Genomic DNA, 18,688 nt, shown 5'->3' on the forward strand with positions numbered 1-18,688 from the left:
ATTTCCTAATCATGTCCCACAAGTATTATTTGGAGGGGACAGGCAAATTCTAGGGGCCTGTGGGTGGCAAAAAAAGTATCCATCTTCCCCATCCCTCTCTTTTTCCACCCTCACCATTCCCATCCCCAAATTTGCTATATCTGTGGTCAGGACACAATATGGAGAGATACATTTCCTCTGTATGAGGGGAGCTGGCAGTGACTCATGTGTTAGTCAAGCTGAATACCCTTGTATCCACTTCTCAATCAGAAGAGACAAGGCTGCATCAAAGTTTCAGTCTTGCTGACGGAAAATTAGCTCGTTCCAAAAAAGTAAATGCCTCCTCTGATTGCCTCCCTTCCTCCACATGAACCCAATATATTGCTGATCTCATTTCTCAGGGAACGTCTCATCTGCTCTCTAATGGCTCTGTCACTTCAGTTTATTTTGCAGAAAGGCATGACGTTTTCTTTGTTATAACAATCACCTCCACACAGCAGCTGTTTCAGCCACCAACTTCAGCCTTTGCTCACAAATTTGTCTCTACTCAGATGAACTGCCCTGGCTGAAATGCTCCCGTGAAGAAGCACAGCACCTGACAAACCTCTACATAGCCTGACCATGGGAAGGATGGGCAGCAAGCAGAAAGCTCTCTACCCCAGCACTGCAGCTCTGCCATCACACTCTCACCCCCCCCCCCCCTTTGAAGCTCTGATACATCTAATGCGCAGGGTTGGTAAACTCATACTGATGGGGTTAATAACCCTATAAGAGGAAGTAAAAGACTGAAGTGAGTCAAAGGGACTCATGGTTCTGGTGAACACCCCCATGCCTGGAAGTTGCTGCCCAGCAGGGACCTGGCCCTCAGTGGGACCCAACTGCAAGACAGGGCTGGCCAAGGAAGGGTAAGAGGCTGCTCAGCAGCTGAGGCAGCCTCTGATGCTCTCAGATCCAAAGGATGGTGGTGATTTAGGGGACCTATGCACACGAAGGCTGTATAACAGCTTCGCCTTTGCAAGGCCCAGTGCTCATTGACACCTGCTGTCCCCCTGCARCTCTCCACTGTGCACCCTTCTTCATGCACCACCAGCCAGTTTCCTTCCCTGGGGAAAAGGCAAGTCTTGATTCTGGGCCTTTCTTGGCACCTGGCATTCATCGTCTCAAATCCAGGAGCCTCTCTGCAAACCAGCCACCACGTGGAGGGCTGGGCCTAGCAGCACAACCCACAGCAGCCTTTCAGCTACTCTATTGGTCTGCATGCAGCACCTCCTGGCCTGTTCCTGTGCTGGCTGCCGGAGCTGCCATGACACAATGATACCTCCCAAGCTCAGCAATACCTCCTGGTCTTCCAGCATTTGGCAGAGTGCCAGCCTTGTGAGGGGGTGAGAACAGCAAGGGGGGCAAAACAGTTCCCTAGGGAGGTGAGCAGCCTGATGGGTCCAGCACCAACCCTGCCCAGCCTGGCTATCTTCCACCCCAAAAGTAGTAGTGACAGTGCTTGGCCATTGCCTTTTGGTTACGTGTTGCACCCATTTAACAACACTGCACCCCCGGGAGAGACTGCTCTGTGCACAGCTCTGTCAGACCCCAAACCCCGCCTGCTTCACTGGATGTCAACAGTACTCTTGGGAAGGCTGTGCAATGCCCTCAGGATGGCTCACCAGGACACCCTGGACCTTTCTGCAGCCAAGGGGGGCTCCCAGGCAGCGCTGTGCTCCCCAGGTCTGGCTGCCTCCCAGGAAATCCTGGCCTGATCCTGTACACTGAGAGATGCCCCAACGGGACTGATGCACAGGAGGGCAGGAGGAAACCGTGTTGGCAACCCACTCTGGTGATATGTTTCTCAGTCTGCAGCTCTCACAGTCAGTAATGTAAGAAAACACCTGTTTCTCACCCTGCCATGAACTATTTACAGCCATTGGAGACCTTGCGGGGTGGCTATGCACTGTACTTATCTGTTGTGCACAGTATCTGTGTCTATTTTCAAATGAATAAGCTTGCAATGTTCCAATGAATGCTTTTCCCAAGCAGAGAGCATTGCCCCAGCTTTGGCAGCTTACCTGGTTGTAGTAAATAATATAATAAAAGCTGGAAAATCTAAATTTAAATGTCTAATTGTTGTAGTTTCAATTATTAAAGGCATGCACAGTTTAAGGACACTTCCAGTACTTTGTGTATTTTAGCAGCTCTGTGAGGTTCACCATTAAGAGACCAGGTGTTTTTTCTGGCAAGAGCTAGCAAAGGGCTGTCCTGAATAGACCTTATGGGGTGATTTTGTCCCACATGCAGCCAGAATAATTTGTTGGATTGGGGTTTCCAATCCAAAGGGATAGTTTTGTCTCACCTACTTAAAAAACGCATTATGCATAAATTCTCAAGGTTGCCTTTTGCACTTTGCTTACAAAAAGCTAGCACAAGTGCTGGGACCTGGCCCAGGGTATTTTACAGGGACAGGGGCATGGAAGGCACATGGCATCCTGCATGGCTCAGTGTGCAATTCAATGCTAAATGTTTCACTCACTTGATTTTCTAGAGTGCCTTATTCTTCTCCAGAGATGTTCCTTACTGAAGATGCAATGCTGACCTGGCTGCACTCTGATCTGACCTAGCATGTTATGTGTTTATTTTCACACAGAGAGCTAGTCTGAGGGCTTGGCAAGGGTTCAAGAGATGAGACCTGGGCTACTTATACCTGATACATGGCTACCTTTTATATTTAGAGACACCTGCATGAAGGAAAAGTTCGTTAGACCCTCTCATGGCCAGCTTCTGCAGAGATGTGCTGCAGTAGCTCACATTGCTTCCTGTTTTGGGGGGGGTCTTCTGAGCGACTGTCAGACAGCAGTGGGAGGTCATCTTCAAGGAAAGAAGAAGGCCTTGCCTTGGTTTGAAAGCCTCTGTGATGCTCTGCTAAGCCTTCTGAGAAATCAGAGGCTGAATGCTAACTGGGAGCAAAGACAAGGTACCACTTGCTGAATTGCAGGGAGATCTGGGAGATCCCCACTGTGATGAAGCTAGTCCCGGAGACTCTCGATCTCTGCCTGTGCTCTGATGCCTTTGCTCCCTAAGAGTGGAAAGGTGCCAGCAGGTCCTTCCCTAAACTGCTGCCTGCTGGAGGCTTAGCTGGCTTCCTGGGGTAGTGATCATCCTTTTTGCTCTGTTCCTTAGCCTGCTAGCTAGTATCAGATGGGGCAGCAGGTTGACAGACCTGTGCAGCAGGTTTTGCAGTCTTATAGTTGCAGCTCAGGGAAGAGGAGTTTCCTTTCATACCCCCATAACATCACCTGTGCAAAGACTAAAGCTTAATCAGCCTTGGAGTGCGTGCTTTGCCAGGACTAACCAGTAGCCCTGGAGTAAGTTCTCAGCACATCTTTGTGTAACAAGCAAACGCCCTGTTTCTGGAGCTGACTCACTGAGCTGACTCTGCATGCCAGTGATCTGGCTCTGCTTCAGCCTGGTGCTGAGCCTCTGTCCCCTTGCTGTCCTCACCTAACACCTATGTGATGCGATCCCTGGTATTCCCCAACCTGCATGGGATACTGAGTCTTTCCCCAGTCTAGATGAGACTATCAGAGAGCAGCACTCACATCCCTCAGTTTTCATCCTGCTGGAAGAGAAATTCCAACACTTGGGCACAAATTTATCTCCTTTAGCTCCTTTCTTACAGTGACATTACTTTTAAATTACAGACCTTAGGCAACAGATTGTGAAACAGAAGTAACCAAATGAGATGTATACAGGGAAATATGACTCTTGCCTAATTTTGAGGATTCTCCTCTGCCATTTTAATACTTCCTCTGTTATAGCCCCAGCAAGGAATGATATCGCCTGCAGATTGAGTGCACAGGAGGAAAGTGATTTACAGTGACGAGGAGGGGAGTTTGGTTTCAAATTCTTTTCATTATGCTTTGTTAGTCAATACAGTTGAAGTTAAGTGCCTGGCAGGAAAATCACACATTGATGGGGTTTGGTTCATTTTACACAGCTCCTGGGGCTGCATTTCTTTCTAAGGCTTTGAAAAGAGTTCCTCCTACACCAGTCACACTTCACCATGCCAGATGATAGCATAGTCTTGGTAAAGACATCATCTGTAAGGAGAAGAATTTGCTGCCATTAACTGAATAGGAACCAGCCAGAGCTGAGGCTGCCCTGTGCTGCTGCAGGGTTGCTTTTGATTGCCACACTTCCCAGAAGGTGATGACAGGCAGCAGCAGCAAACCATAAGATAGGTAGACAGATAACATTCTCCACCAGGGGGACCGGAAAGCCAATAGCAGATTTCGGAAATGCCTATAGAGGATATTAATACTTGTTCCAGCTCTGAGTTCCGGAGGGCCTTAGTCCATTCTGTACTACACAGCRGGTCTGCAGCCTGAGAGATCATCTCCTTTTACAGCAGCCACTATGCAGCCATGCTGCTTTTCCTAATGATTTGCGGCACCCTCTGTCTAGAGGATATCCCCATCCAACAGGATCCACCAGCTCTATAGCTACTTCGACCAGCAAACCAATGTAAAGTGCAGAAGATGGCACTGAATCAGGCCCATGGTTCTCCATATACATCACCAGTTCATCCTCTACAGGCCCCATGGCTCCTCATCCAAAATAAGGTATTGACTGAAACACACCCATGGGGCATGTTTTCCACTGGCAGACCAAATTTACATCAGCATAGCTACATGGAAGCTGAGGTAAGTCCCTCTTTGCTAATGGGAGCCTAATGTAATTAAATGGAGCTGCATCAAATGCATGGAATGCTCACCTTGCATGCAGAATATTAGCACCCTCAAAAACCATGTTCCTTCTGCTAGGAAGTAGATTTGATCAAACCCTCCTGTCTTTCCCAAAGCAGCTCTCATAATGACCACAGCTCTTCTCTTTCCCTGCATCTTCCTCATTATTTCTTTCTACCGAGCAGTGTGTTGATGCTTCTAAGGGGTGAGGCCCAGACTGGCTCTGCTTTTCCATCTGGTTTCAATCTGGCAGGGACTGAATTACACATCTTAGTTTTCTTCCGCTGTCTCCCCAACATAAGCTTCTTGACAATCATTTGCCTGTTGGGTTTTAAAAGGCAACAGTGCACTCACACACACACCCGGCACATACATATCCACAAACACTGAAATCAGCAGGAAGATTGTTCCAGCCCCTGGAAAGACTAAAACTGCTTGTTACTCAGGGAAGAGATATTGATGTTTATTCTCTGGGAGGGAACAGTCTCCATCACAGCATGGAGGATACTTTCCCACTGCTCTGTACAGGCAGAGTAGGATGGCTCCTTGCTACATCTGAAGCTGGATCAGCAGACTGGGTTCTTTCTTAAAGGAAGGTGTTTCATTCCCAGTAACTTTCCCGATTGGTGAATTAGGGCTACGACTTGGACATGTCCAGCCAGTACTTGTTTTAGAACAGACCTACTGGATTTACTGCACTGTATTTACTGCACTGCCTGATCCTTCAAGTGGAGAGATCTGGCCACTGGAGACCAGCTGTGAGCACAGATGATACCCACCAGAGTGCTTCCTAGGCAGAGTGACTTGTCTCTCTCTCAGCCATTGGGCAGAAATGCAGGTGTGTATTTATTTGAACCATTCTGTGAAGGATATAGGGACAAATTTCCAAGCAATAGGAGATGCAAGCAGAAGTCCTTGGACTTTGGATGCCAAAGTTGTGATGCAGGACTTGCGTTCTTACATCCAGGTATGTCTCTTAAGTTCATGACATTGTTATGGCTAGAAAAATAAAGTAGGCCTGATATTACTGATTGTAATCTAAAAAAATAAGCATCTTCCAAGGTCAGGAGCAAGGCAGCCACTGCTCCAAGGGAACTATGGGCAAAGGAACTTATTTTCCCATTTTGAAGCTGGTAAAATATGAACTGTGTTGTTAAATGTCCTGAGGAACCTGGTACCTGGTAACTTGGAAATTATTTCCTCAGATCCAGTTCCATGGATCCAGAAAACTCCACTCAGCTCTCTTCTAAATTTTTTTATGGACTTCATGTGATCCAACAATGACAGGAAAACACAGAGCATACCTGTATCCAGCTGCCAGCCTGTGAAATCCTTGGTTATTGGATAAAATGCATTACTAGAAGCTGGATCGGGAACTGGAACTTAGGACCCAGCTTGGGCATACTTCTTAATCACTATCTTAGAGTTCTACACACTCGCTGCTGTAGTTGAGATCTAGCCACAAAAACCAACCTTCCTCCTTGTCTGAAGCAACAGCCAATGCTCTGGCTGCGCAGACCATCAGCCTAGACCAACAACAGCCACAGAACCAAATGCTGATGTCTTTTATAGTTGTTTATTGTGTGGTTAGTCATGCTGTAAAACAGGTAATCAAAGTTGAAGTGCAGGACAGGATTGGGTTCAAAGGTGCTCCAGTGTGACCTGTCCAGAACTTTTTTGACAGTCCTGGCCGCTATTTAGAGAACTAAAAGGCAACTGTGTGAGCTGATGTCTGACTATCACCAAGAAAGTTATCCAGTTGAAAAAGATGGCCTTTAGGACTGTTAAAAACTTGACCATAATAATGAACAGCTCAGTTAATGAGGGGCAAGCCTCAAAGCATTGTAAATTATCCACCTGGCAACTTCTGAAAGATCAAGACCCCTAGGCTCTGCAAAAAGAGGAAATTAGAAGCAATCCAAGTGAGTTACTGATCTCTTTGGACATAGCAGTGAGGAAGAGCCCGCTGTAGATATCAGCTATGGAAGGAGTCACAAAGATGACTGAACACTGGAAAGATTCATTATGATGTGAAGACCATGAGATGCTCTGCCAGAGAGGAAGGAACAAAAGTAGGATTATAACCCTAAATAAAGTGCATAAAATGAGGTAAGATGAGAGCCTTCCTTAAAGCATGTAAAATGAACTGATTCCTAGAGGCAGGTTATCATTTGAGATGTGCTGGGTCTCAAGCTTAGTGGCTGGTGCTGTTGGAAACAGGCATAGGAGCAGAGCTAAAGGCTATCCCTGTATTTACTCAGGGACCTGCACAGCCTAAAAACAAACTTCCTGGAGCTGTGTGACTCCTGTTGTACTTCCTGCACATGAGTACCGAGGCACAAGTCTCTTCAGAAGCAAACACAAAGCCTCCAGGCTCCTGGAGGCTTTTAGGCTTTTACAGACAGTGCTCTGGGAACACAAGGTAAAAAGAAACACCTGACTGATCAGGTTCAATTCCTGTGGTTGCAGACCAGAACACCATATAAACCCATTGAAAAACAGTTTATTTCCCAGAGCTCCCGATGTGATACAGTGGGGGACTAGAACTCCTCCAAAGAGGACAGGTCTAGGAGCAAGCCTGGGAACCATGCGGAAATCTTCCCATTGCCTCGCAGCCAGGGCTGGGCGCACAGCATGCACCAGTGATTTTTGTCAAGGGTTGTGGCTGTGATGAAAATTACAACCCATAACAGGCTAGTTTAAATTTACCAACAATTTATATTTGATCAGGAGCAGAAATACTGGTCAGAGGAAGGTGTACAGTGATACCTGAAGAACAGGCTCTGCTGACTCACAACCCAACCTGCTCTTCGGGATGGTGAGTGAGTGAAAGGCAGTTTATCAGCACCCAAGGAGTAATTCTTCTGATGGCAGGAGACCCTCTGGGGAAAGGGGTCATAGCTCTGTGGTGCCTGTGGCAGCAAGGTACATGCAGAGGAACTTTTGAGATGAGTGACAACTGAGCCCAAGAGTGGGACATGACACTGTTTGCCCTCCCATGGAGGCCTCGGCCAGCTCTGAAGGGAAGCCAGCCAAACCCATAGATTAGGAGTGAGGTCAAGGTTAGATGAGAGAGCAGTTAAATTATACTAAGTGACCTTGGCAGAGGTGCATGTCAGCACTGAACCATCCATCCCATGGCTGGCTGCCCACAATCAGCTAACTTGAAGTAGAGGATTATTCATCTGCACTGATGACTATATGTTAAGCCACTCTGCCCTGTTCTCTATCCTTTACGCTAACCTGCTCAATCAGATGAACCTCTTGCAAGCAGTGATAGAAGCAATATGCATTTTGGAGGAATAAATGGGAACATAAGCATTACAGAGGTGCAACTGCACTGCAAGGATGATTTAAGAGCCTGGAAACTAGAAAGACGTGATTTTGGCAGGCTGAGGCTTTAAAAAGAGCAGTGAGGAAAGCGGAGAACTCCTCTGTTTTTACAAGTGTTGAAGATGGACAGGACAGGGGGTGTCTTTTTAAATGAGCCCTTGTGGTGGTTTGTGTCTGATCTCCTAAACAAACACTTTCTTTTTATATGCTTTTTCTGTTTTAAATAAGTCTGGTTTATAATTAGGCCACTTGAGTTTCATGATCAAATTAATCTCTGCCATAATATACCAAAGGCTCTTGAGTTAAACTGAAGATGATTTGACTGAATTATTTTGATGGGTTCCAGTTGGCCAGCTGCTCCTTCCTTTATAACAGCTTTTGGGTATCCCAGTCCCTTAACTTCTGAAGTGTCATGTTTGAGGCCTTTTGCTCAGAATGCTCCAGCAAGGAAACATAGATGGCTGGTAAAAGGACGTGAGAGAAAGAACTTTGATTAAGATTTTTTTTCCCCATCTAGCTTCTGTCGTTTGCCAAAATGGCCAAATGGCCAAAAAAATGCACAATAAATCCTGGCTCACCATAAAGAAGGGCAAATTCAAGGATGAAAAGACAATGTACATCACTCAATACAACATGGGTGCTATGAATTCCAAGGCTCACTGCTCAAAAGGGCCGTGGGATGGAGGTCCCTACATCTTTCACATCCTCCAGCCACTGCTGTTAAATTCTCACACTCTGAGTACAGTATTCAAAATAACCATATGTTTGTACTAGCACCAAGGGCCTCAGGCCAGAGCCTTGGCCTTTGCTGCACGATGCACTCTGCAAAACCAGAACAAAGAGACAGTCCCTGCCTCAAAGGATTTACAGTCTAAAGCATCAGTATCCTGTAGTAAAAGCAATTAAATGAGACAGACAAGGATATGACTGTGCCATTCAAAGCAGGACTGCAATTCCTTGCAATGCCTTCAAGTGAATGTGATGAGAAATAATCTAATTTAACTGTGCCCACTGCCAATGAATTTTACAGACACTAAATATTTCAGGAACAGTGCACCTAAGCAAGACTTCTGTAGTCTAGAAAGGTAGAGGGTCAAGCATTTTTTGTAAAATTCCATAATGCTGTTAGACTCTTTTCTCTGTGAACCTGCATGCCCAGTAGTAACGGAAGGATCCCAGTAACTTTTTGAGGCCCTCCTGTGTGTAAGTGCAGGTCTATCTTTGAAATCGGTTGCAGGGCAATTCTGTTATTTCACACCAAAAGGACTGCATACAACCATGAAACTGTCTACCAAAACCCTCTGGTGCTCATAGGAATGTTGTTAAACCCCTGGCAGTAGGTTTACAGAGATGTTAATGCAGACCAAGAGGCTCACTAAGGGGTGAGGGAGAGAAGTGTGACCAAATCAGACCTTCAGCAGTTCAAGGAGGCTCCCATCCAGGATGATATCCCATATCCTGCTGCTGGAGATGGGACACCACAGCAGAGGGAGGAAGGAGGTGTTGGGGGGTTCTGAAGTGCCTCCAGGACTCAGCCGCACATTCACTCCAGCCCTGCAATGGAGACGAGGGATTGTTGGAGAAATCACTATCACTGGGTTATGGTAAAGCTCTGTAGCTGACCTTCCTCTCGATCTCTCTTTATCTCAGCTTCATCTCACCTCAACAGCTGCTTTCAGCTGGACAATCCAGAAGCACCTGCCTGTCAGAGGGAGCTATTCCAGAAAAGGAGCTGAGGGAGTTCACAGAGGGCTCAATTTCATCCTCTTCTTTCTGCTGTGAAGGTCTGGCACCCAATGTTTGTGAGATACATCAGCCTCTCTTCAGTGAGGAGCAGAGACTTGTCATGAAGAGGAATTACAGAAGCATTTTACTCAGCCTGATGCCAAACCTCCAAAGCCCATTGCTTACTGCTGAGCATCCCATAGCAGGCCCCTAAGAAGCCCCCCATGCACACAGCACTGTGGTAGAGCAGAGCACCCCACAGCTGTCTGCTAAATATGTGTGGTGCTTATTCCAATATATCATGTTGCAACCTGGCTGTGCTGGTGTGGGAAGGAAATGATGTTGGGACAGCAACCTTGCAAGCTTGCACTGCTTGCAGGGCAGCTTTCCTGCCTTGTTTAACACAGACATGCAAAGCCTGCGAAAGCATCTTCACTCTGTCTCAAAAAAGAAAGTAAGTTATGTTCTCTTTGCTGCTGAGCTTAGGAGTCACTACCACTGTTTTCAGACAAGCCACCAGGGAAAAACAAGATGCTTTTAAAGGAATACTCCCATTAGTACTCCAGCACCCAAACTGTGCTTGCTGGAATTGGCCTCCTTCCCTGTTCAGTCTCAAAGCGTTTGCTCCGTTCTAGCGAAATTTGGTGTTATTGTCCAGTCAGATTTGCTGCAGCAATCTCTGGTAAGGGCTGCATGGAAAGAGCCCCCATAGCTCTGGCTGTTAGAGACTTGACCTCTTGCTTGGGTTGTTATCACCAGTGAAATCCCAGGCACCTGCCATCAGCACATTTTTCTTCCTGAAGCAGAGGAAAACTTTTTTTCCTATTTTTCCCCTTCTTTTTCCCCTTTCTGCAGCAGAGAGAGACTGAGGATTGCAGTTTAACACCTGGTTCAGGAATTCACACAGTGCCGGAAACAAGGGCCAGATGGGAGTGAGTCTAACTGCCATGAAGGTGTCTAAAACGCTTCATAAATCATTTTTGCAAGGTTCTAAGGTACTGTGGAGAATTTCTGCTCCTTGCTGAGGAGGGGGTGGCACATGGCTTTGCTGTCCCAATGCCACCTCATGCTGACCACCTGCCTACACTGCTTCCCATATGTGGGGCCAGCAGTGACTGGGGGACCGTGTCTCAAGGTTTTGGTGCGGGCGAGCAGGCAAGGAAACCTTGTCCAGTTTGGCCTGGCCTGTGTGTCGCTCTCTGTCCTCTCCTCCCTTCAGTCCCTGTCCTAAGACAGAGGGAGAGGAGCTGGGCAGAGGCCGTGCTGGTGGGGTGTCCAGGGCCATATGCAGGACCCCCCCCACACACACCCCCGGGGATGGGGGCTCTCCAGCCTCTTCTTTCTGGCTAAAAGTGAGGGCCATTCTGACCCAGCCAGCTCAACATGTTGCCTGGAATCTTTCCCACATGGCACATGTGGTCCCCAAAGCATCCTGGCTGCAGCTGTCCCTGTGCTCCTGGCTGGAGCTGGCCTTGACCAGGCGGTCAGAACAGTTACAGACTCTGCTTGGGTCAGCGTGAGGCACGCAGACTGACACCAGCCTTGCTCCTGGGCCTTTTGGCAAGATTTACCCCCAAATCCTCAGCCAGGTACTGTAAATATTTGAGTTTCTAGAGGAAGAACAGCCTTGTTTCCCTACCGAGAAAGCACCCAAAAGCCCTGGAGAGGAAATTTTGCTTTGGTCCTCATGGTAAGTCTCCACTCTCTGAGAGGCAAAGAGTCAACATGACTACAAAGTTCCTGCAAAAGCCCCTCAAACCAGCAGAAAGGCAAAGGTGCTCTTAATGGCTTAGGAGATGGGAAGACTCATGTGTCTATATCTGTTATGTCACGCTGCAAATCTTCAGCTTCTTGAAGAGCTGATGTTTGGGGGGTTTATTGACCTTTTACCTTGGGAAGTTATTTTATTTAGCTGCTCTTCCCCCTCTTAAGGACATCACAGTGCTCTGGCAGGCACCATTAGAACAGAAATTAAAAAAAAAAAAGTACACAAAAAGCTTTAATGAAACTATTTAGCCTACTACCTGAAAGGAGCTAATCCAAATATGGAGAGCTGCAAGATTTTAATGGTTCTGATTTGTTCCCTCATGAAGTCGTGGTAAGGACAGTTAAACCACAATGCTGGGCTGCTTGTCAAGCTTCTTTTTGGAAAAGGTTAAATTCAATAAAAAGAGAGTGGATTCAACACATCTTATTCCTAAAATTTAGCCACAAGATTGTATTCATTTCATTGCAAGCCTTGAAGTTCTGGGCACTGTTAAATACAGAATGACAGTTATGTGTTGGATGTGCAGTTTGCAATGAAAACGGTTCAGAATCTAATAATTTGCAGCAAAATATTTTTATAATACTGTGTACTAACTTTTAATGACAGTGGCAACAAGAGTTCCAACAAAGTTGCATAATCCTCCAACTCTTGCTTTCAAGTACTTGGAAACTTCAAAAAATCTTCATGTTTGGTTTGAAATCTTCCAAATTTCCCTCTGCCAGACAGAGATATTGTGAGAGTGTGTGCCTGTGTGATTTTTGTTGTTATTGTGTTAGGGTCAATTCATTAAATAAAACATCCTGAATTTCAATAAGAAGCAAATCAAAACAAACCAATAAAACCTGTTCTCCTTGCAGTGGGCGTGAGCAAAGGCAGTGCTGAGACAGTTGTGAGTAAGACACTGAGATTTGGCAGTCACTAGCCCCTGCTGACATGTGTTTTTCAGAGCTTTGCTAGAAATTAGTTTTGACAGACCCGTTTTTGCATGAACAAAGTAGTTCAGATCTCTTCATTTCCCTCCTCCTCCAGAGATATCCTTTTCTTCTCCTTCCTGAAAGGAGCCAGGTTCCTTGTCACAACAGCTCCACTGTTGGCCTGCAGTCCAGTTCCCCAACTTGGAGGCTTTTTGGCTTGGCTGTTGTTCCTACTCTTCTGAACGTGTTTTGCACCACTTCCTCTGTCCGAGCTGCTTTGTCAGCTCAGTCTCTTCCCAAGGCTGCTCCAGCAATTGCACCGAGGACAGTCTCTTCACCCCAAGTGGATTTCACTTTTCATTCCGTCCTCTTGCTTCCTCCTTTCTTTGCCTGAGAGGTGGCTTTGTATGTTGTCTCCATTTATGCCCAAGACTGACAGAGAATCACAAATCAGCAGGAAGAAAAGCTGCAACACCTGTTGTGCAAAAAGTGCTGGAAATTTTCTGTTTAGAGAAGCTGAAACAAAAATGACAAAGAAAATTTTGATCACAGCAAAATCGTCTCCTAACTATGAATGTGCAGTAAGACAGATTCGTTCTGAATTGGTATCAACATTAGCCATTTAAAGTCAAAATGTGTTTGTTTTCCTTGGAAACTGCTGTTCAAACTGGAACAATGGCTGGACCTGACATTTTGCAAGGAAAGATTTTGTTTCATCTTGAAAGTCTGAAACACCTTGAAATATTTTCCAATGGAAATGACATTTTGTTTCTGCTGATGCACAACTAAATCGTTTCATCACAATTTCCGTCCTCCTCTGACTGCTTCCATTTCAGCATAAGGGACCTGAGGAACTATCGAACACATGCAGCGCATGGGCTGAGCGTGATGGAGAGACATCAAACTGTTACATCCAATGTGACAGAGAGCAATCCAACCAGACACCACAGGTGCAGCTAATGAAACCATCCTTTTTAAAGGGGAAAATGCAGACACAAGAAATTTCAGCGGGATCTGTGTTAGTCTCTATGAGCAAATCACAAAAGGAGTCATGAGACCTTAAGAGTCAAGGCTAGCCTAGAGCTAGGGAAACAAATAAATAAGCTACCCAGTCTATACTCTAAATGGACTATGAGCAAAAGTAACTGGGTACAAAAATGTGAAAAGACCTCTTGGTTCATAAAATAAGTAAGCAGCAGGCCTTGGAATAGGTTTTGAAGCTCTTGATTTCTACCTTCCTGGAACACGCTGACTCTTTGCATCTCCTCCATGGACTGCTGAGGGAGACGAGCATGGGAGCAAGTTCCTACCTCAGTTTTCTCATCTCTGGAGAGCTTGAACAATTTCAAACCACTCTCACCCCAAATCCAGATAAAAAGTCCTATTCTTGTAGAGGTTCATTGACAGAGAGAAGTTTCCAGTTCAGATTGCCTGAAATGTTTCCCCTTCACAATTTCAACACATTTCTGTTTGATCATGGCTTTTTCAACACTATGGGATTAGCTCACATTCCAAAAAAAATCATTTCAGAAAAAAATAAGCTGCTGCATTTTTCCCTCAAAAATGGGTTGATGATTCTGAAACTTTTTCTAAATGGACCTGAGAAGTCTTGGTTTTGAAACAAAATATGCCATTTTTGATACTAAAAAAAAAAAAGCTTTCACAGTCAAACAGGTTGGAAACAGGATCCTTTCTTTCATGTTTTCCTTCATTTTGTGGGGACAAATTGAAGGGTTCCCAAAGGTGTCATGAGCTGGAAAGATACATGGGCTTATTTGCTAAAGATTCAGAGTCAGCCTGTTCCAATAGCCAGAACTTTTCTCCCTTTAGTGAGCACTTCTCTTGATTTTGAAACAGCTTTGCTGCACAAAGCTCTATATGAATACTCATGGCAAAATATGGCTCTCTGAATGTGGTGTGACCTCACTGGAGAAGATTAGAGCTTGCGTTGGCTAGAGTGGTGGACTCAAGCCTTGTGAAATACTTGTACTGTTGTCCCCAAGAAACTTGTAAAGAACTAGAGATTTAAGACACAGCAAGGTTTCTTTTTCTGTTTTGGTTTTGCTTTTCTAATGACATGCATGAGGTTTCTGTCAGCATTTGAAGTTCTTGGTATCCCTGAGCACAGGCTGCCCTGAGTCTTCTCTGGAAATCATGCAGAATGCTGTGAATACTGTCTTACTCTGATATCTCTCCAAGAACTGCCTGTCAGAGAAAGCCTTTTTGCTCTTGGACTGTCTCATGTATTGCAGACCACTGTCTTTGCTGCGGTGGGGCTGAAGGAATGATTCACAGACCACATCTTTAGACCAAGTCCAGCAAACATAGTTCTGTACCTCATGGATTTCAACACTATCAGGCAAGCTTAGATTTAGCGTCAGTGAAGAAACCTGACCTATTTATAGCTGTTCCAAGAAGAGTAATGATCATTGATTGAAACATAAACAAGGAAGCAGAGCATCAAGAAATACATACATCTTGTGAAGAACTGTCACCTCTGATTAGACTTGACTCACAGCTTGCCTTCACAAATTACTGGTATTTGTTTCAGAACCACCCCATAAGGTGACAGACTGACTTCTCAGCCAAGTATGCCTTTTCGATGGCTGGTTAACTTCAGTTTCCAACCTCACCCAAAAAATGAGACAAATATTTATTTTTTACAGGGAAATCAGTAAATTGCTCTGACAGCTATGATAGATCACTCCTACCTAAAAGAAGCCTTTTGGACAAGACAGATGCTGTGTTCTTGTTGGGGATGAATTCTCTCAACTTAAAAATTAATTATTTTGGTTCAGGGATATTGTGTTCCTAGTCTGTATCTGACAACTGTGACTGAAAGGACCTGACATTAGGTTTTGGCTTCAGAACAAAAGGGAAGGCTGAGATCCCGCTGACAGTTAGGAGCTCTACTGATGGGCTGCAGAGAGACCTCACTCCAGCTCCCTTTTGCATCCCAACACTGAGCCAGGATGTGGTTTACAGGCCAGTGGCTGTCCACTGAACACCACCCAAGGGCAATTGTTTCAACAGTGAGCTGATGGCTCAGGGAGCAAGCTACCTGTTTTCCCTTAGAAATAGTACTGTAAATAGTCTTTGCGCCCTCAGAAAGAGGGAAGGTTCAGGAGATGCTGTTGTTCTTTAGAAAAGAAACTCCCTTGAACTCCTTGCTGGAGTTCACCATATGTGTGGGATGGCAGAGGATAAGGCCTGCACAAGTAGTCTTTGGTCAACATTTAGCATTACACGGTCCTTCTGCAGTTACCTTCTTTCTTCAGATCTTCTTGTGGAACTGGTATTCAGCAGGAATAGCTGCATTTGACAGGATTGGTCAATGCCAAGGAAATCTCAGGTTAGGACAGTGAAAATCTGCACAGACACCAATGTGCTTTTTGTGGCCAGCTGTTCAACTTTTTGCAAATGACCTTTCATATTAGGTCAACAGGGTATGCCAAGCCGTCCCTTTCCAAGTTCCAGCCTCCTTTAGGTGAGGAACCACTGAAGTCCTCATCCCATTCAGCATAGACCCTCTCCTCCATAATGCCAAAAAGACAACAGAATATCCACACTCTTGTGCTCCCCTAATCATCATGAAAGCAAAAGCTCTGTGACTCACTCTTAACGGCATGCTATCCTTGCAAATGCATTAATTTCAACTTGAGAACATTTCCTCAATGCCTGTTCCTGTTGTTTGACCCCTGGCTTCACTTTTCTTTCTTTTGCAAGGACAGCCTTTAGTTCAAGTCATACCAATAGGAAATTTTAAGCCAGTTCTGGGAACTGCTTCCTGAAATGTGTCTGCCTGCATTATCTGTGTGCTGACACTCTTTTGAGAGGGTGTCTTGACTGGAAACACTCAAGCGGGGTCTCCACAGCTAAATGGAAACAGAATCAGGTTATCTTACTTCTGGTCTTGCCTCCTTCCTGCTCCTTTGGGGGACCATCGCTAAGAAATAAAAATATGTCCCTCTCAGAGAACACGCCTGTAGTGGGATGGGGCTTTTCTGGCATGAAGTCTTGATCATGTGACGGCAGCAACTCATCTCACCATGGCACTGAACATTTGACAATGGCTTTCCTCACATGACTTTTGGACTATTTGTTCATAATTTAAGAGAGACACAATGAGACTGTCAAGACAAAAATAGCAGTTTAAATTTAGGCAGAATAGACTGAAAGGCACCGTGAACACTTCCCCTTTCAGAGACAACACTCTACGGCCAGGAGGCAACAAGCAAAACAGGACATGAAGAAGCCAGGACAGCTGTAGGATGCAGTTGCTGAGAAGATAGCCAGGGAAATAAGATATGATATCTATCCCTTGGAGACTTTCTGGACAATGACTGACTCATAGCTTACAGGCGGTATCTCTGGGCTTGAACCATCTCCCCTGCTAGACCAAACAACGCAGCAGTTGTAACATAGCTGGAATAGGTGGAGCTCAGCAACAGTTCCTCTCTTGCATGACTCAGAGTGCAAGACAATATCTCCTCCCATCCTCAGAGGCCCTTGCGTGTGGGGTCTTCCGGAGACCCAAGCCATCCTCTTTGACACCTCCAGTTGCCAACAACAGGCCAAAGGCACTTTGAGAGCCTTCTCCTTTTCCCAAGATGCAACCAATCCCACCATGAGATTGACTCTCAGGGGAGCAACACTGGCTTAGGCTCAGTTTGGGCACAAATGAAGCAATGGTGGTAGGAGAGGAATATGCCATGAAGAATTAGGATTAACCAGAGCCCTGTTCCCTTCTCCTTCCATGAACAGCAGCACCCATTTCACTTGATTCATCCAAACTGTGGGAAGCCGGTTCTTAACTCACCCAGAGTCTCAAGAACTATTAATTCCTACAGATCTTGTTGGAACTGGCTGCTGGCTGAGGAAAGAAAACCTAGATTAATAGGTAACCCTGCTGAAAGAGAAGGGGAGAGCGTCTGTTGTTTCATGTCCTGCTGAGCAGCAGCTGGTCAGCCAGCTGTCGCGTGCATATTCCTAGCCTGCCAGCACATCTTTAGCTCCAGATTGGTCTCAAGCACCTGCTTCTCTCTTCTTGACAGGAAGGGAAAAGAGCAGGGTTGTACTCATGCAAAGACAGCTAAAGGTCCAAACATGCAATTCCATTAAAAATAACTGCCCCCCCCACCCCAGCTTCATTGTTTCCACTTCTTGTCAAACACTGTCTATGATTTTTCAGAATAGCAAAGGAGCCAAACTATCAGCACTGATCCTGACTCACTCCTGGCCTGATGTGAAACCCCACGCCTCTCACACAAACGCACATCTGGCCCTCTGTGCCTGCCTCCATTCCTGTGATGCTCTGCATGCACTGCTGCCTGTGACAACACACAGTCCCAGCTGATATGCAAGGCACTTTCCCCTTTCTACAGCTCAGGTGGCTGTGAACATATCAAAACCATTCTCAAGCCCTTCCCTTCCTCCTCCCTGGCTTCCAGTGCCCACATGAGACCATGATCCTGTCTATCAGAACAGCGATGGTCTTCAGGACTGGGACAGACCCAAAACAGAGGGGGGTGCAGTTATCACACTGTGAAGAGTCACAGAACATTAAAGAAGAATCATTCAAACCCTGAACTGTGCTGGGAGGTCTTCTCTGGTGAGGTTTCAGCACTTTAATCTGGCACATCTGCTGCCCCTTTAAGATGTGGGGGAAGACCCAAGGACTGTCACATTGATCAAGCTAGTTATTCGTTTGTCTTGTTAACCAGACAAGTCACAGAGGGTTCAGTCCAGAGCTGAAGACAGATGGAAACCAGAAGGGGCTTTAATAATTATTGTCCCTTACATCTGGAAGAAAGAGGGGGAATTCTATAACCTGGCTGCGAACGCAAACCACGAAGTAACTACAATAGGCACAAATGGCAGGTTCCTACGTAGGAGATGATGTCTTCTGCAATACTAAAGAACCTGGGGACCATAGCTGAGTTTTCCTATGGTCACAGGGCAATGCCGTTCCCTGGCTGCCATGTGCAGATGCTTGGGAAAAAAATATATATATTACATGACCAATGTGCTTCCTGGCATAACAAACTGGGTGTCCTTCTCATAGGTCATCAACATAAGAGCTGCTGAAACAGCAGCAGTGACAGGGAACCCTGGTAACAGCCAGATGGGGATAGCCTGTACCCTAGCTGCATTCAGCAGCACTCAGGGGCCATTTCTAGGCTGTACTGGCAGGACCTTGGAAGAAGGCCCCACAGACTCTGTAGGACCAGGCCCCA

This window comes from Apteryx rowi, unplaced genomic scaffold (assembly GCF_003343035.1).
Source record: "Apteryx rowi isolate R43461 unplaced genomic scaffold, aptRow1 scaffold_480, whole genome shotgun sequence".
NCBI classification, from domain to species: domain Eukaryota; kingdom Metazoa; phylum Chordata; class Aves; order Apterygiformes; family Apterygidae; genus Apteryx; species Apteryx rowi.